The sequence below is a fragment of the Eptatretus burgeri genome, chromosome 9 (genome assembly GCF_056783735.1).
Source record: "Eptatretus burgeri isolate ZD-2024b chromosome 9, Ebu_testis_v1, whole genome shotgun sequence".
In the NCBI taxonomy this organism is placed as follows: Eukaryota; Metazoa; Chordata; class Myxini; order Myxiniformes; family Myxinidae; genus Eptatretus; species Eptatretus burgeri.
This window is the reverse complement of record NC_140969.1, coordinates 62,608,050-62,628,489: the sequence shown is the minus strand read 5'-3', so window position 1 is coordinate 62,628,489 and position 20,440 is coordinate 62,608,050. Positions and strand designations below refer to the sequence as shown.

General features: G+C 42.6%; 1 protein-coding gene across 7 annotated transcripts in view; it reads right to left on the bottom strand.

The window, feature by feature from the left end:
- Positions 1–20,440, bottom strand: part of CDK17 (cyclin dependent kinase 17) — a 172,011-nt gene that overhangs the window by 129,770 nt on the left and 21,801 nt on the right. The window contains exon 2 of one of the 7 annotated variants that reach the window (XM_085895356.1): positions 5,853–5,876. The exons of the other annotated variants lie outside the window; for them this stretch is intronic. The gene's annotated coding sequence lies outside the window, so the exon portion shown is untranslated. The remainder of the gene's footprint in view (positions 1–5,852; positions 5,877–20,440) is intronic. 7 annotated transcript variants of the gene reach the window in all.

Genomic DNA, 20,440 nt, shown 5'->3' with positions numbered 1-20,440 from the left:
TCTTCACAAACTACTCCAAAGTGATAAAGCTAAAAAATGCAATAAAATGTGAATAAGTTAGATGAATGGAGAAAATCTGATGATTAATAATTATCAATTGCATATGCCTGGTGTTGGCTTAATGACCAGAGTGGTGGGCTTGGGATCCTCGGGTCCTGAGTTCAAATCCAACTTGGCTGTTGAATTAATACCAGGTAGGGTTGACTCAGCCTGTTATCCTTCTGAGGTCAGCAAAATAAGTACAAGCTTGCTGGTATCCTGTGTTGGAGTGGTGACCTGTCCAGGATTGTGCCCAATAGCCCAGGAGACTGCTATGGCAACACCAACGCTCTGCACAGAGTATGGTCCCAATGGGGTGAGGTGATATAAAAGGGGCAGTGTGCCATGTCCCACCTCCCACCCTAAAGGGTGAAAGTGTGAAGGTACAATATATCTCTGAGAGAGTGAGCAGGGTTGAGGGACAAGTCCCAGGAGTTGTCTACATATTTACATTGCCACAAATATTGAGTTATCAATGTTTTGGAAAATCCAGTGCAAGACCTGTTCAATTTAGTTATACACAATGTTTGGACTCATCCTCATTCGAGGCACTGGACATCAAATCAGAGATATTTCAAAAAAGCTAAATGGGTTTTGAAGGATGAAGAAATGTCGGGAGTAAAACTATTGAGGAGGGCATAATCCCTCATCTCGGCAGGTGGTATGAAAGGGTAGCTGGGCTGAGATGAAAACAAATTATGAACGATCTTTGTGAGAAATCTCCACTGATATAAAAGGGGCAGTGTGCAATGGCTACATGAATGCTGAGACCGTTTCAGGCAAACAAGAGGTAAGGAGACTCCAATGACATGATAGGATACTTTTGTGTGTTCGGAGATAAAGTGACGGTGGAAAAAAAGTGAAAAGTGACTTATTATAATCGCAATATCACTTCAAGTATAAACTCATCTTATTAATATCCATGCATTTCTACATGATGGAGCCGCAGGTGGAAGTTGTAACTTCAACAAACTTTGTACATTTGGATTCATTTTCACTCACAAATGGGAAACCATTGAAAACAGTGTTTCAAGGAAACTTTTGGTTTGAATGCACATAACAGAAACACACTAATCCAAGTTTGCTCGGTTATTTGCATTACTGCATCTGCTTTCATTATAGATTTCTTTCCAAAACCATTTCCATTTAGACTCGATACCTGCGATCACAAAGCGATTTCCATTTAGACTCAATACCTGTAATCACAAAGCGATCGCCAAGGGTAAGTATCCAACGACACCTGTGATTCAATGATGGCCATATTATTTTCAGACTGCCGTATGACCTTGACCTTTAACATTTCGGGATAGAGGAGAAATGAAGAAAACGTGTCCTCAATTACATTTCATCCATAAAACTCAACGTCATGAAAATTGGAAGAAAATTATTCAAGTTATGATCAAGAAGGTGTTTTTTTGTTAATAATATCACAATCTGAAAAATAGATCAAAGAACACAAATCAAATATCAGGTGCACAACTTCAGTGCAGGTACACTATTATGATGCAAGAACATCTTGGAAGGTCAAGCGGTCTTTGAGATTCAGCATTGGCAACATTGAGCGATGACCAAAAACTCCTTTTTTTACACTGCCATTTGACCTTGACCTTTAACCGGAGGGGTGTGATGTTAATTAAGCATAAATGCACTTTGTCCTAAGCTATCAAGAGATGGAAATTTTGTTCTGATTGGACAAACATTAGTCAAGTTTTGGTGAAAAATGTTAAAAAGTCTATAATTATGTCTTGACTTAAAAAATTATGCCGATCCACATATTTTTTTTTTTATTCCCATTATTGATACAACATTCCATTCCGAAAGTCCCAGCCGGATGAAAGATACAGCTTGGAATTGGCAAAAAAGGGAGAAAAACCTAAATGGTGGTTTCATACTCCTCGGGGTCTAATAAACTCGGAGGTACCATTAAAATTGGCGGCATTAATTGGAGAAACAAACCTGACAACAGGTATATGTCCCCCCTCCCCCCCCCCATCCTGGAGAGGGAGGCTTAAATAATCATTTCCCCACAAAAATGCTTTAAAATGTTTTGCTTTTATCAGGAGTCATCTGGCATAATATCCATGTAATGGCCAATGTGTGTTTAAAGCATAATGTGCAACGAGTGCTTTTTAAGAAAGCTGATGATAGACCCAATCAATCAATAAGCACCCAGAATGTAAATATGATTCAACCTACTAACAAATGTAAATCTCTGCACAATAATGAGAGGACACCTATACCTCGGTCGCACCTCGTTTAGAATCATTCTCAATGACCACCTTAGCACTTAAACTATCCTTAAATACCGATGTTGAGACATGTTAATCATGGCCGGATAGCCGCACCTTCCACCCGTGTTCCGTAGGTCGCTGAGTTTCTAACTAAGTCAGAAAACCTCAAAACATTCTCACACATTGAAGGACTGATTAAACGGCAGACAGACACCAGGACATGAATGGAGACAATATGTTTGGAGTAATCCTGACAGTGATGAGTCTGGAATCCTTAAGCCGACAAGTTTCATACCTATTCGTATTGTTTCAAAGTCAATAAGTTGGAGAAGTTTATGAGTTACTTAAACAAACTTCTGGAGCAATGAATGATGGGCTGGATGCTGCAAAGTATTACTTACTACTACTATTAATCGTATGCCCAGCTAAGAGGTGTGGCAACCCCCCTTGGGGGATTAAACCGTTTTCACTTCGTTCCCTTGGGACAGGGGGAACGTGAGGTTAGGACAGGGTATAATTTTTTGGACATGGTGCCGGCGATAGCTCGCCAACTCTTTGCAAAGGATACCGTGGGCTCGTTAATGTCCACAAACTAATGCCAGCAGATGGGAGACCCGCTTAACGTCCATCCGAAGGACGGCACAGTCTTTCTCTACCTGTGAAACACCAGGATAACAGTTTATAGCAGGGAAAATAAAAAAAAGAGAGTCTGGCTGATCAGCTCTACTCAAAAGGTTAGACCTCTTGGCAGGAGGACACAGCATCGTGGTGCGGACAAGGTACTATAGTCCTCAGTGCACCTGGGACAAAATGGCTGTCAATATTTCACAGAACTGGAGATGCGGTGGTGGCTTCAGTCAAGTCTCGAGTCTCAAGGGTTGAATCTCGAATCACATAATTACCTCTGCCCCTGAAGGTGGATGGAGGTTATGTTTTCACCACTGTTTGTCTGTCTGTTTGTGAGCAGGATATCTCAAAAATTTATGGATGTATTCTGTCCGACGAAACTTTGTGGACAGGTGGGGTGTGTGACAAGGATGAAATTATTTGATTTTGGTGAAGATCTGAATCAAGATCCGGATATGAGATTAAAAAATTATTTTTAAATGATTCTTCACAATTGAGAGATCAGACCAAAAACGATATGCAGCCTATTTCAAAAAGTTATGGATGGATTCTAACAAAACTTGGTGGAAGAGTTGTCACACAAAAACAAGCCGATTAGATTTTGGTTCAAGTCTGGATGGAGATCTTGCCTCTCAGTGGGATGCAAAATGTAAACTGTTCAGCCTGGCAGAGGTATGCACTCCACCAAGTGCAGTTCCATTTGGTACTGTGCCATCCTGATAATGATGTCACCCAGCCTGCACAAGTGTTTTTCTTATGCCAATTTGCTTTTCCCTTGTTATTTACTTTAATCCTTTCAGGAGATATGGTATTTAATGTGCGCAATTCAATTTCCTATGACTCAAAAATGAATCACTCATAATAACTCGAAAGACTGGAGTCTAAAGGTTTGAGTTCTGGACACTGTCTGGTCTGCAGCCTTCTGAGGGCTGAGCTGTTCGAAGTCATAAAAATGTGACTTTAGTCTGACTCGACTGGAAGTCTTTGACTTGATTACTACAGACTTTGTACGTATATACAGACCTGTTAATGTGGAGTAAAACTTCTTATTCATTCCACCCTTGGATAAAAATTATTTGATGGTCACCTCTGAAACAGAAGTTGGAATATTGACTGTGATAAAGCAAGAATGAAACCACTTTTATGTAGTTATAGAGAAGTGTATCAAATATAACCTCCAACAATATATAGCAAAAAAAGAAACCCAAATAAAGAAGAATAAGTCATTGACGAGAACAGCACTTGGTAGATTGCACACCTCTACCAGGCTGAACAGTTTACGTTTTGTATCCCACTGAGAGGCCAGATCTGCATCCAAAGAGCAGAGAGCAACAACTGTCTGTCTGTCTGTCTGTCTGTCTGTCTCTCTGTCTCTCTCTCTCTGTCTCTCTGTCTCTCTCTCTCTCTCTCTCTCTCTCTCTCTCTCTCTCTCTCTCTCTGTCTCTCTCTCTCTCTGTCTCTCTCTCTCTCTGTCTCTCTCTCTGTCTCTCTCTCTCTCTCTGTCTCTCTCTCTCTCTGTCTCTCTCTCTCTCTGTCTCTCTCTCTGTCTCTCTCTATCTCTGTCTCTCTCTCTCTCTGTCTCTCTCTCTCTCTGTCTCTCTCTCTCTCTATCTCTCTCTCTCTATCTCTCTCTCTCTATCTCTCTCTCTCTGTCTCTCTCTCTCTGTCTCTCTCTGTCTCTCTCTGTCTCTCTCTGTCTGTCTCTCTCTGTCTCTCTCTCTCTCTCTGTCTCTCTCTCTCTCTCTCTGTCTCTCTCTCTCTCTGTCTCTCTCTCTCTCTCTGTCTCTCTCTGTCTGTCTGTCTCTCTCTCTCTCTGTCTCTCTCTCTCTCTGTCTCTCTCTCTCTCTCTCTCTCTCTCTCTCTCTCTCTCTCTCTCTCTCTCTCTCTCTGTCTCTCTCTCTCTCTCTCTCTCTCTCTCTCTCTCTCTCTCTCTCTCTCTCTCTCTCTCTCTCTCTCTCTCTCTCTCTCTCTCTCTCTCTCTCTCTCTCTCTCTCTCTCTCTTCCATTAGACATTAAAGTGATTTTTAAAAACTTTTCTTTTCCAATCAGGCACATGACCTTGTGCAAACTTTGATTGGTAGCTTCAGTTTCAGAGCACAGGACATCTATTCTTACATCCTCAGATGCACCATTTTAGCTGCATCCCAAACTATTGTGACAACTAATTTTTCAAAATATGAAGGCACTGTATGCACTGTTACCCTTGACCAAATTCAAAATTCCTGCCCTGACAGGGGTTTGAGGGGAGGGTGGGGGGGGGGGCTAAATAGCATATATCTGAAATTGGAGCTGAAATGCCGTCAAATATGCATTTAATGAATAGATCATGATCTCTACTTCCCTGGCTTCACCGGCTCGTAAGGTCCCATTTTCCCCTCGAGGTCTTCAGGCCGGCTGTTCCCAAATACCCTAGATCATTCCCCCATCAATACTCATGATGTCGTATACCCCAAATGACCCCATTTCCATGCACTTCCCTTTTCCAGGTTATTGTGATCCCCCTCACACCCCCGTTGAACTTCACCTCTTCTCATTTGTTAGTTGGCAGTTGGTTTGTAACTTTTCTGGTTCATCCCCACTTTCCCCTTCCTCTTCTTGCCATGTTTCATTCAGCTTGTTCAAAACCATGAGACCCCCCCACCTCCTCCCCCCAAATCCCCTTGATCTCACTCTCACTTCGACTCTGCTGTTGTTGGTGTTTCTCCCTTCCTTTGTTCCCTTCCACTATGCTCTAGCCCTTCCACAAGCCGAGCCCTTGTATACAAAAAGCAAATAAATCAGGATTGGAGTATAGGTACTGTATAGGGATTACAGAAAAATCCCACCAACCAGTAAATCAACCCAAGGCCTTAAGCTTATGAAATGCTATCATCACAGCGGGGACCAGGTATACTGTATTAATAATGTATTCCCATAACGCCAACGTGGCAAGAACGTTCAAGGAAAGGACAATACCTGAAAATCTTCTTTTCTTCTGGACTGTAAAACAATGAGCAATAAAATAAAAATGAATGGATTGCTATATGTATTTTTGCAAAATTATGCTTTATAATCCCTGTTAAATGTGGAATATGTACCTTCAACACAATCAAGCAAATCCAGCCACGCAGATATATACATGTACATATACAGTATATGTATATATATGTAAAATATATATATATTTTTTAAATATTTTTTTAAAGGACTGTCATGAGAATGAAGAGAATGGGGGGGGGGGGGGAACTGGTACTCATTTCCTGTTCCGTCACTGATGAGTCGTTGTGATCATGAGAATGCCCTGCTCAAAGCAAGCTTTTTTTTTTTTTTTCGTACAATGAGTGATTCATACAGATATCGTCTAAAGGGACATAGCAGCAAGTCTTAGGCATTTCAAAAATATGTTATTGCTCGGGCCAGCTGCATGATTGTTGAATCATGCCAGGTGCCACGCGATTCTAAACAAGCCACTTTCTCCTGAAGATTTTCTTGCCCATGCTCTTATGAGTACAATTTTGAATTGCTCAAAGATTCTGCAACGCTGAAATGTCAACAATTCCACAAAACATGGTGTTGTTTACTAATCCCTCCGAATCGGCACCCAATCTGATTCATTGGTACCATGGTGGCTGCCGAATAAAACATCACGAAATGCAGAGAAACAGATAAAATACAGAAAGAAACCTTTGTCAATGGGTTTCAGAAATTCAAGTATTTTGAGGTCAAGATTTGTGCCGTTTGGCTAATAGTGTATTATTGGATTCCATCAATCAGGTTTCAACAACAGTTCATTTATTTGTTAAAATGAAGCAACATTTGTCAGGTTTTGGTCACTGGTACTTATCCACTCAAACGAGATATCAACAGTTCTCCATGAATCAAAGAGAATTGTTGATATCTCTTTAGAGCATAGAGTGCTCCGCGTCTGGGCGGTCATTGGTTCGAACCACGGCTGAGTCATCCCATTAAGACTTTAAAAATGGTACGTGCTGCTTCCTTACTTGATGCTCTGTGTTAAAAAAAAATAAAAGTACAGAGCACAGACAAGGAACCATGAGTCGGCAAGCATTGCACAAGCTTGATGGGCCTAATGGCCTCTTCCTGCATTGAGGTTCCTTGGAAGAGAACTTAGTATTACTCTTTTATACCAATAACATGCAGTATAGTATTATGATTATGAGCTTCTACAGGCCACTGAAGGTTGCAATAACCCAGCAAGATGAGTTTTGGGGTTATTTGGATAATGTTGAGGCTCATGGAGGAGCTTGAGCACAGAACGGATCAGGACATAAGATAATGCAAAAAAGGGGAGTACACAGCAACAGCAGGGTTGAAGGACAAAATAGAGGGAGACTTGGAGAAACAAGGGACATGTGGAAGAAGTGGGGTGAGGGCTAGTCAAACAAATGATTGACAAATTATCGAGCAAAGAGAATGACTCAAAATCTATTTGATGTTACAAGTGCATCCAGATAGGAAAAGATCTTTTGGTCTTTCGTGTGATGTCAAAACTACTCTGATCTGTCATCTAGAGGAGGAGGAGGAGGATGAGGAGATTGGGACCATACTCTGTGCAGAGCGTTGGTGCTGCCCAAGCAGTCTCCTTGGCTATTGGGCACAATCCTGGATGGGTCGCCACTCCGACACAGTATACCAGCATGCTGGCACTCATTTTGTCGACGTCGGAAGGATGATAGGCCGAGTTAATCCCACCTGGTGTTAATTCAACAGCTGAGCGGGATTTGAACTCGGGATCCTAGGATCCAAAGCCCAACACCCTCAACATTAAGTCAACACCAGGCTAGGATCCCAACCCATCAACCTAACCACTAAGTCAACACCAGGCTAGGATCCCAAGCCACCAACCTAAATCCGAAGTCAACACCAGGCGAGGATCCCAAGCCACCAACCCAACCACTAAGCCAACACCAGGCTCAGATCCCAAGCCACCAACCTAACCCCGAAGTCAACACCAGGCGAGGATCCCAAGGCATCAACCTAACCCCGAAGTCAACACCAGGCTAGGATCCCAGGCCACCAACCTAACCACTAATCCAACACCAGGCAAGGATCCCAAGCCACCAACCTAACCGCAAAGTCAACACCAGGTGAAGATCCCAAGCCACCAACCTAACCGCTACTCCAACACCAGGCTAGGATCTCGAGCCACCAACGGAACCGCGAAGTCAACACCAGGCTTACCAATGAAGGTGAAGGAGGTTATATTTTCACCATTTTCTGTTTGTCTGTTTGTTTGTCTGTTTGTTTGTCTGTTTGTGTACAGGATATCTCAAAAAGTTGTTGACAGATTCTGATGAAACTTGGTGGACATGCTGCGTATGCAGCAAGGACGAATTGGTTCGATTTTGGTGAAGATCCGAATCCGGATCTGGATAAGAGAATTATTTAATTCTTAAAGTGATTCTTCACCATTAAGAGATGGTACCAAAAACGATATAGTCCTGCAGAGCATGACATTTACCCTCGCTGAAGGATTCGGAGAGGGTATTGCATTTGGGTCCGTTTGTTTTTTTGGGTGGTCGGTCATTAGACTACCGTTATTCTCAGGTTTTCCGTCTGTCTGTATGTATGTCAATGAAAGCTCTGGAGGCCAGAGGAGTCAACCGATTTTGATGAAACTTGACTAGTAGGTTCATATCAGGATCTAGTTGTACGCTTTTGAGCACCGTTGCTATGGACACCACCGTTGCCCAGCAACGGGACTTTGAAATTTTTGAAAAAATCCCAAAAATATTTATATATATATATTTTTTTCGAAAATCAAAAATCGGCTTCCGCACTTTTATGCGCACTATAATCAAACTCTTTGTCAACAATTTTCAGCCCGATCCGTCAAAAACTGTATGACTAGTATGCAATTATGTAGCGACCACCCATGTTGCCTACTGGCTTGTCTGTCTGTTTGTCTGTTTGTTCGCACAGAACTTTTGTGTTTTTCTCCGCAACCGCTTGTCTGATTGAGACGAAATTGTCACCATTGGTGCGACGACTCATGTAGAATGTTTAAATGATAACTAAGATGTCATAGGTCACATGGTGTGGCAGCCATGTTGGAAAAACACAAAAACTTTGGACCTCTGTATCTCTGAAACAGCGAATCAAGGAAAAAATTGAAACTTGGCACATAGCAAGTACTCCTCATGGGGAATGAGGGTGATTTTTTTAATCACATCATAATTGCATATGTAGAACACCACATCCAATCAGTATGAAAATTTTTGAGGGTCATCAAGTGATCAAATCATCCACAGTAAAAAAAAATAATGACGTCATCAGTCACGTGGTTCGGCAGCCATATTGTTTAAAAAAAACCTTCAAAAATCTTCTTCTCTGAAGTGGCTGAACAGATTGAAGTGAAACTTTATAAGCATGACCGCCTGTCCATAAGGAAGAAAACGTTCACACATATGATGTCATTGGTCACATGGTTTGGCAGCCATATGGGATTTACCCCAAAACAGATAAAAATACACCACTCAAAAGAAGTCCTGGCGAGGGTTTGCAATCTCTGATTGCTCTTTTTCTTGTTCAAAAAATGTATTGGGTCCGATATGTTCTCGTGGATCAGGTATTACATGGCGGGGTTTCACATTTTCAGTGAGGCAGCCACCGCATGTTGCACCGCAGAACAACAATGCAGGAAAGTAGCCCTGCACTTTGCTCAAGTCGACCTATTTACAGTGTTCAGTGACAGTGTGATTATTGTGGAGTGCTGGCTAAAGCACTCCAAATAAACGGTTGACAAGAAACGGCACCCTTGGGATGCAATTGGCAATCACCGAATCATCAAATTAAACAGATACCTCCTGGAGTATATTCAACATTCACCTCCGAAATTGGACAAATGAACACTTTTCCAGGAGTCAGAACTGCTTGAAAGTTCGATTTTAGAGATTAAATTTTGAAATTCTGCTTGGTTAAAGAGATACTCATGATGACCGCATGTGCGGAAAATGAAATAAAGCAACGAATGCTGATGTCAGGTCAGGACAGATATGGGAGCATGCACTCGAGCAGCGCGTCGCTGCATGCACTTTCCACTAGTACTTCTGGGGCTTCCATCTGGCCATCCCTCAGGCAGGTGCCTGGCCCATCCCCATCTCCTTAAGATGCTAATCAATCCGCTACACCCACAAGGCACATGATCGGCCCATTGGTCTCCTCCAGTCACGAGGCTCCCTCACTGAGAGAATCTGGTGGTTAGGATCAGCATCAGGAAAACCAGACACATGTCCATACAGCCACAGCTGATGCTCACGGACTATGCAGGGAACAAATCTCATTTGGGTCTCTCTCAGCAACCATTCATTGGACACAAAGTCCGAACAGCGATCGCCGAGGATTCTCCGAAGAAACCTGGTACGAAAGGAATTAAGTCTCCATCTCAGATCCCTGATCAGAGTTCAAGTCTCACATCCATAGAGCACGACTGGAAGCACCAAGGACCTGAAGACTCAGACTTTCGTCCTGCATTGGTAACAGCAGTGCCACACCTCATGATCGAGTGACTCCATGACTCCCCAGGTCTGACCCAGACATCTCTTGACCTCTGGGTCACAGCCAGCAGAGACATGAATATCACTGCCAAGGTAAGTGAATCTTTCCGTGACCTCAACATCCTCACCACAAGCAGGTACAGAGAAGACAGCAGCATCCAAAATGTCATTGAAAGCCTGGACCATAGTTTTGACCTAGGAAACACGTAATCCCAGCGGCTGTGACTCCTCATTCAGCACCTCGAGGGCCCCCAAAATAATATCTAGAGTCTGTGCAAAGATAACTGCATAATCTGTGAAATCAAGGTGAGAGATCTTGACATTCCCAAACGATGCAACGCAGCTTGATCTCTCTGACATCCTCTCCAGAATCAAGCCCATATAAGTGCTGAAAAGTGTGTGGGCAAATAGACACCCCTAAAGAACTGCAGTAACAAATGGAAATAAGTCACAGATGGTATTACCACATCTCACAGTACTCTCAGTACCAGAGTAGAGTTCAGACACCAGATTGATCAGTTTTGGTGGCACGCCATAAAGCCCAAAAATCCTCCAGAGGGCATCCCGATTCACTGATTCAGACGGTTTACAGAGATCAACATCGGCTGCAAGCAGCCCCTGCCGAAACTCTCATAGGCATTTGGTAAGGACCCAAAGTGCAAGGATACGGTCCATCATTGACATGTTTGGTGTAAAGCCTGACTGCTTTGGATGCTGGTGCTCAAGTATATGGTGGCAAAACCTTTCAATAATTATCCAAGCAAAGACCTTGCCTGGCACTGAGAGCAACGTCACCCATCGGTAGTTGGGGCAGTCCTGGTGATCATCCTTTCCTTTCGAGAGAGGGACAACAAGGCGCCTCTTACAGTCAGTTGGGATGATGCCTGTGTTCCACGCAGAGCACAGATCATGCACTGACACAAGTGGAGCATTTTCACCAGCCTTGAGAAGTTTAGCATCGATGCCACCGATCCCAAGAGCTTTATCCCATTTCAACACGTTCATTGCAGCCTGTGTTTCTACAAACTAAGGAGGACCACAGTTCATTGGAGGGTCAGCAATCGGGATAATAACACCACTGACATCTAACTTGACAGCTGGTGGATCAGCATTGTGCAGCCGCTCAAAGTAACCAGTCCAGCGAGCCTTCACTTTGGACTCCTCTGTCAAGAGCCCACCACCCTCTGCTCTAATTGCAGTACACCGAGGGATGGGCTTGGATGACGCAATGCGCGGATACCCCTGTAAGCGGGACGAGAATCACTTGACCACAGGTGATGCTCTGCCCCCTCACAGTTTCCTCACACATAGGCCTCCTTGTCCACCCTTAGTGCACGTACAGTTTTAAGCGTCAGCTCCCTGAACAGCTCAGCTCCACCATTAAGCCTGGCCCTACGACTCCAGTCAATGATATCCAGTGTGCCTTCAGAGACAAAATTCCTCTTTGCCCTATGGTGAGTTCCAAGACATCCACCGGCAACATCAAGGACAGTGGTCTTGAAGGCACTCCACAACTCTTCAGGATTTCTCAATGCACCCAGACCCACCAAATCCCCATTCAGCCTGTTCGCAAACTCCTCAACTACCCTCTCATCCTTGAGCTTGCCAACATCCAGCCTAACCTGGGATGGTACCATTCTCCCGGATTTAAGCTGCAACTTCAGAGTTGCTACAACAAGCCGGTGGTCAATAGTGAGGAACTGAGCACTCCGGTAGACCCTGCAGTTCTTGCTCATCATCCAGTGACCATCAACGAGCACATGGTCAATCTCCTTTGCCACACGACCAGCGTTGGAAGACAAAGTCCAGTGATGAGCCTGTGGGTGCCGAAACCATAAACCAGTCACCCTAAATGCATGACTTCTTGCAAAGTCGAGGAACTTAGTGCTATTCTTGTTCACATTTCCTGACCCATGGGGACCAACACAGGTCTCCTAACCATCCCTATCACATCCAGTCGAAGCATTGAAATTCCCCAAGACCAGAAGAGTATCTCACATGGGGCACAGATCAACCACAAACTTGAACGTCGCACAGAATGCGTCCTTCACGATGAGATCACTCCTCAATCAACACATATACAGAGACCAATGAAATGACACCGAAGGGGTGACGAATCCTTGGTCTCATAATACGCTCGTTGACTGGTGTTACCTCAATTTATCATTGGAATCAGTTTATTGGACAACTCCTTGGCAACTTCTTGGGCATGGTAACCATCAGAGCAACCAGACAAATTCATGTGCAGCCGTTTTGGCTGCTCCACTGGTACTTATTTCACCGACTTCGGAATGATGACAGGCTGAGTCAATCCCTTGGTGTTAATTCAGTGGCCAACGGGGCTTGAGCTCAGGACGCTAGGATCCCAAGCCACCACCCCGAACCATTAAGCCAACACCAGGTTGCCCGAATCGCTCCAATTATCATTGGAGACAGCTTATTGGACACAGCTTCAGCAACTCCTTGGGCATGGTAACCGTCAGCGGCCAGACCAATAGTCGGTGTAACCACCCAACATGATCTCTCCACTATCCAGTCTCCGAACTTCAGAGAGTGCTGCAATAACTATGTTGAAACGCTGGAGCTCAGATTATAACAGAGACAGGTGACCATCCTCTCTTTGAGCTTGGACATTCCAGGCACACACCTGAAGGGACTGCCCCAGGTTAACCCAAGGACACCGCTATCTGGTGGATGACACCTCAGCACCACTCAGGTTTACCCTATGGTTTTCCTCCTGTCATCAAAGAATGGGGATACCAAAGGCTTTGCCCCAATCCCGTCATCCGATAAGCTGCCCTGTGGAGGGCAGCAGCACAGGAGATACTCTCACAGAGTGGGTTTTCAGATGTCTTTACATTTGTGGGTTTTGCGGAAGGAAGTGCTTTATGTTAGCCGGAGTGCAAATCCTGCCACCAACCTCCTTATAGAAAGTAACGCAATTGCAGGTTGGCGTCCACAGACACAGTTGGGCACTGGAAATGGATGGCTGTTGGCTCATAAAGAGCTCCTCTTCCCTTTGACAAGTTTTGTTTTTAATCCTGCTGGGTGTTCATGTCATACACCTCCTCACCAAGAAACCTGGTTGGTGAGATGGTTTAGTCACCAACAACCCGACCATGAAACAGGTTAGTTCAGATTTACATGGTACTTGTAGCAAGTCACAGATCTAATCGGGCTTGACCATACAGGTGTCACAGATCAATTCTGGCTGACGTCTCCAGGCATTTAGAAGCATTGCAATGTACACAGCAATTCCTAGCTATGGTGAACAGGCATTCGATGATAAGAGTGAGGAAAGTGAAAAAAAAAATTTCCGTAAATAAATTGTTGCGGAGTGTTCCCAGTCAAGGCATGGTTGAGCAGGCCAAAAAACATGGCAGCTTCAGACCCCAGCAACGTTACCTAGGATACGCCTTTAGACACCATAGAGAGTGGTGACCGAGGATGTGCCTGATAAATCATATCATTAAATAAGCCCATTAATTATCTTTAAAAAAGGGTGTTTTAATTAACCCAAACACACAATTTTCAGTCATGCACTTCCTTGGAGTTTTCTGAGTATGCGTGCAAAGTTTCAGGCTGCTAGGTTATATTGTTTTGGAGTTATGGAGGAGGCACACACACACACACACACACACACACACACACACACACACACACACACACACACACACACACACACACACAGACATTTATTGGTAAAGATAGATGTAACAATAAAATTGTCGATTTTTCACACTTCCTATGTCTTCTGCACATATGTTCCTTCTCCCTCCACCCCTCCCCTCTTTTTGCTCCTCCAGTATCAACAGTACTCCTAACTTCCTTTCCAACTATCCCCACCTCTTCCCATACTCCCATAATCTTCCCTTGTCACTTTACTATCCCACACCTTAGTCAACATGCATGTGGATGGATCCCATGTTACTAAATAAATCTCACCGATACACTTCTTATAACAGAGCACAACTACAACTTTAGATTATCGACCCATGACAGGACTCAATATTATTCACAACAAACCCAGGAAACCCCGTTCATACCATCCATGGTTGCAGATGATAGAGTAAACACGAGCACATAACACGCAAGATCCATCAGATGTTTTCAGTGACAACAACTCACCACATGAAAAAAATAGAAGGGCACTTGGTAGAGCGCATACCTCCGCCACACAATGCCTGCTCCACGAGAACATATCAGGCCCAATACATTTTTGAAACATCATGCTGCGTATCGTTTTTGGCCCAATCTCTCAATGATGAAGCATCACTTAGGAAAACTTAAATAATTATCGTATCCGGATCCAGATCCAGATCTTCACCAAAATCGAATGAGTTCATCCTCATCACACATCCTACTTGTTCACCCACTTTCATCCGAATCCTTCAACAACTTTTTGAGATATCATGCTATGTATTGTTTTCGGCCCCATCTCTCAATGGTGAAGAATCACTTTAAAACTTTAATTCGCCGGATCCAAATTCAGAGCTTCACCAATATCTAATCAGTTCGTCGTTGTCGCACACCCGACCTGCTCTCCAAAAACTTTATCCAAATCCTTCCACAACTTTTTGAGATATCCTGCACACAAACAAACAAACAGACAGACATGGGTGAAAACATAACCTCCTTCCACCTTCAGTAGCGGAGGTAATGCGGGCACCACAAACTAGTACAACTGCCCAATCGGCGAGACTCAGGTGCAATGTTTCGACCGGCAAGCGATCTTCATTCCGGATATTGTTCAAGGTGTTAAGTCTCCAAAGAGAGATAGGTTATCAGATGAATGCCATGTGCAGATTCAGAGACTTCATATTGAAACACAGCCAGCAGCACATTAAACCACAGTGGCAGATTCGAAATCCCAGCAAGCTGTCACTGCCAATTTGTACACCAAAAACGGATATCTGTGAACATAAAAAAATAACACCACATGTCCCTTTCTAATATTAATTTTGCTGAAGAAAGAGAAGTGGGATGAGTTTGGTGATCGATGATCCATGCTCAAGATTATAATATAAATGAGTTCCCTTGCAAGGAACTTCGGCATCGGAGAAAGCCATTAGGTCCATCAAAGGCTGCTCTATTATTGCCAACTTATGGTTTTCCATGCTGTGTCCCTTTAAATGCTGAGCATCAAGCAAAGAGGCAGCTCATAGCATTTTAAAAGTCTTGGCTATGATTCAGCTTGGTTTCAAACCACCGATGTCCCAGATTCAGAGCGGACTCACCATTACGCCACGGAGTGTGGATTCTAATAATAATCGTGCCGAAGAAAGGGAAACGGGATGATTTTGGTGAATCGATAATCCATTTTCAACACTCTAAGTATGTTTTTATTCAAGAAGCGACATTTAGACCAAGATGGAATGAACAAAACAATTTTCGACAGTGTCTTAGACTTACTGAAAAGCACATGCATCTCTTAATTATGTAGCTACAGAGATTGGGAAACATTGGATGAAAGGATTTGTACTTTTGGAAAATATTACACAATATAATGATTCATTAAAATAGGAACATCAAACAGGCCGATCCAAACTTAACAAGAAACATAAATTTGAACGCAGATAACAGGATTCAGAATGACAGTCGCATGGTTTGATTTAAGTTATAAAGCGATACACATTAAATTTTTTTCTCGGACAAATATCATACTTATTTGAATGAAATATTTTCGTTAATAGAATACCTTAACCGGCACAATCTTGAGAAACAAAGATATGGGTGCGGTATGTGAGCGGAAAATTTTGATCGGTCGTGATCGATTTACAATACTGTAATATTTTGTCCATGTACTGCGAAAATGGTAGGGTTTTGAAATTGCGAAAAACACTATGTGTGCCCAAGTGTTCAAGTATATAATTCAATTGAAATAAAACAAAATTTTTTAAAGGTTGTGGGAAAAAAAAAATGTTTCGCAATTTTACCGCCGTTGATGCAGCGTATTTTACACCACCTTATTTAACACGTTACATTAATTATTCATGCCTGTTCTTTGTGTCCTTTATGCCGTCCCTAAAAAAATAAAAAAAAACAGTAAGATTCCTGTTTGGAATGATTTTCAATTTTGTTTGAGAGCCAGACAGGCAGACAGACAAAAAAAGATCAAGACGAATTCAGAACCAAAGTACTGCGAAACTGCAGGTTTCTTTTCCAATTCATGTTCTGATTCATGTTCAAAATATAACATTCAATCGAAATCAAGTTGTTCCTTGATCATAAACTGATGTTTTTAGACAGACAGACATAGACAAAGTAAACCAATTGCTTATCCCCTCTTTTCGATTCACGTCCAAGGGGGTAAAAATCGACTTGTGCACTCATTCTATTACCGAAAACTAATGTTCAAATCCCTCGTCCCTTGTTGCTTCATCTTTGGTTGCACTTAATTTGCTCACCAAACGCCTTTGCCATAAGCTTTGAAATGGTTGTTGCCATGGTGTATCAATGCACTTTGTCGAAAGCTTTTGCAAATTATAAGCAACTAACTGTTTAAATCTAAGGACGTGTGTGTTTGTGTGTGTGTGTGTGTGTGTGTGTGTGTCTGTGTGTGTGTGTGTGTGTGTGTGTATGTATATGTGTGTTTGTGCTACAAAAGGTTTTATTCATGAGTCAGAGGCAGCTTATGACATGGTTCTGGTATTCACAATGTGTCAGTCTGTCATAAATGAATAGTTTCGCACGTGCAAATGCACACATGCCCAAGTGACAAACTTACCCATCAACTTGCTAAACATAAAAGTTTTCCTTGGAGCAAAGCATTACAATAATGGGTCATTAATACAACCAGAAGAGCTGTTCTTGTAAGAGAGGGGCAAAAATTCTTAAAAGCATTTTCATTAGTCGAAGACAAAATGCTTTTCGAAAGTATCTGAGATTTCGAAAATAAACTGCAATTCTGACGTTTTCATGGGAAATTTTGGAGAGCAAGTCATGCAAGAGAATGGCTCATTGTATGATTGTTCAACATCATTGGATGTGGATAGTGAGAATGTTTAGGAGAGACGCAAGTTAATGGGATTGTGAAGAAATTAGATAACAGGATGCCGATATTTTGAACGTTATGAGATTGTGGTCTCTCTGCATCTGTTTCGTTTCCTGATTACCCCTGCATTCATTAAATGTCATCAGAAGCATTTCACTTATGCAATGAGTAGAATGGATGATGTCAATGGAATATCAAACTAGAAGGGAACTCGTTAGAGTTCACACCTCCGCCGGGATGAACAGTTCACGTTTTGTTTGCCGTCGATTGGCCGGATAAGGATTTGGACCTCAACTGAAATTAAATCAGCTTGTTCTTGTCACCGAACCAACTCATCCACCAAGTTTCGTCTGAATCTATCCATAACTTTTTGAGATATATCGTTTTTGGCATATATCTTGTTTTTGGCACTATCATTCAACGGTGAAGAATCACTTAAAAATTCTCGTAGCCAGATCCGGATTCAGACCTTCACCAAAATCCAATCAGTTTGTCCTTGTCACACACCCAATCTGCCCTCCACATTTAATCCAAATCCATCCACAACTTTTTGATATATCCTGCACACAAACAAACAAACAGACAAACAAGCAGTCATAGACTGGTACTTACGAAATCGTCAACTTGACCTCTGACCTTGTCTAATAAAAGCTGTCTCTCGAGAAGGTAGCGATGCAAACCAGAAGTTTCTACAATGATTCTGTACCAAACCATCAAAAATCGAATATTTGACGTAACCGTGACCTTGACCTTTGACCGATTTTGACCAAAATCTAATCAGCACTAGCCATCACCCTCCTGAATCACGTGGTGTAATTTGACATTGGTAGCTTCTTCCATTCTCAAGTTATAATTTTTTGGGGATGTTTGACCTCACTGTGACCTTGACCTTTGACCGATTTTGACTAAAATCTAATCAGCGCTAGCAATCACGTTCCTGAATCACGTGGTGTAATTTGACATTGGTAGCTTCTTCCGTTCTTTAGTTATCGTGCCGACAAACAAAGAAACACACAAACAGAGGACGGAAGTCATCAATATACTTACGAAATCTTTAGATTTCCCCCTTTCCCCCTGAAATCTTTAGATTTCGTAAGTAAAAACACCCAAAAACAAACAGGGGTGAAAACATAACCTCCGTCCACCTTCAGTAGGCAGAGGTAATCAGCCTTCCAAAACAGTTGGTATCAGAATGTACTGAGATGTTACACAAGCAATATATCCACCTTAATTAAACTGTTCAAAACATTATTATATACAACAGTGTTCTCCAAGACTGAATAATATAATGGATATCCATCATTAAATATGCTTAATTACTGGCACTATTAAAAATAAATAAACCACATTAAATTCCCTTTTGCTTGGACATTATCAAGGATGCTTTCAATTTCCCTTGCTGAAGCATGAGCAGTAAAACAATATGACAGACCTTTCCTGAAGAGAGGATTAGAAATATAATGCGGATTAATGAATTCATACCTACAGTTGTTTCAAACCTCTTTTCGCTTTGTACGCCATGGAAGTCGGTTTGAAAGCAATTTGACCTGAGAACAAAACACGGACGCAACGCGGTATTTTCAAATAAGGTGCACCTGGCAACTTATATTGTGTAACATCTCAATATGTTCGTTTTCAATTATGAACTAATTCCCAATGTGATACTTTTGTAATCATCACTGCACCGCAGCATTGCCACACACTTTCCATCCCGATAACGAGGGCATCCGCCTTGTGATGAGGACGGGCCGACACGAGCAGATGTTTTCAACCTCATTTCAATAAACTAATCACTGCTGGGATTTTTTGAATTCCTGCATAAGGAATATAAAAGGATATAGCTCTCTGAGAACAAAAAATAAAAAATAAAAAAAAATAGCATAGGGAAAGAAAATAGAACTGCTTGACTGAACAGCAGATTTTTCTGTTTATGTAGATTGTAGACACTTGGAGAAACCTCCAAATGATGTAATTCCATGCTCATATCAAAGTACAATAGTGGTATTGAGGACTCTCAGGAAGTACACTGATATTTCTCGCAAACATTTCGAATGTTTTCCCCCTCAAATGTTCTTGTCGGACTTTGTATCGTGTCTGCACTTCAAGGGAGTTCCTAACTGTTGTTTGATCCAATCCTCAAGTAAAAATGAACCAGAGAGTTCATAAAACACCTTACCCCGTGTCTTGCGAAAAAGGACACAAAAGGGCGTTTTAAACTCTTGCTTTGAATTTTTTTTGTATGCCTTGTCAAGGCTCATATGAGAGCTTAACACACAACGCACAGCAAGGGGGGCAGGAGACAAGAGGGGCGGAAGAGGGAAGGACAAAACAGTGGGGAACAGTGACATTAGGAGATCTGTGGAAGGGAGAGAGATGGGGCGGCGAACACGGGGAATACAAGATGGACACCACAGGGACTTTCAGGAAGGAAAGCAGGGAATTTGAAGGAGGTGGGTTTGGGGTGGATTAACGGGGGTAGAAAAGATCGAGGATTTGGATGGGGGATGATAAGAGGTGGTGGTGAGCAGCTGTTTTGAAGACCTCAAGGGAAGAGTGGGATAGAAGAGAATGCAGGAGTTTGTTACAAAGGCAGGAAAAAAGAGGAATGAAAGAGTGAAGGTGAGCAGTGATTCGTGATTTTGGTAGTTTTTCCAGAAGGGGGTTGTTGGCAGACCTTGAGTGCCCTGCGGAAATATGGTGGGGACAAATTGCAGACAGAGCAGGGGGGGGGGGCGAGGCTGGAGAGGAGAAGGTAGAAGAGAGAAAGACCACCGACCTGCCTGCGGTGAGAGAGTGAGAGGCGCAAAGGCTCAGCCGAGCATTTCCGAGCACAATCAAAATTTCCTACATGTTGCAATTTTGTCTCAATCTCAATATTCTCCAAACGCTGAGAGCGAGTGGAAAAATTGATTTGTCGAGACGGCGTAAAATGGCCTCATATTTTGTTGACGTGCTGCTGAACTTGAGGTTTATGGAAGTGCCATCAAGGCAATTTGTGTTCTCCAGCGTTCAAATATAATATTCGATTTAAATAAAATTAGGATGTGAAAGGC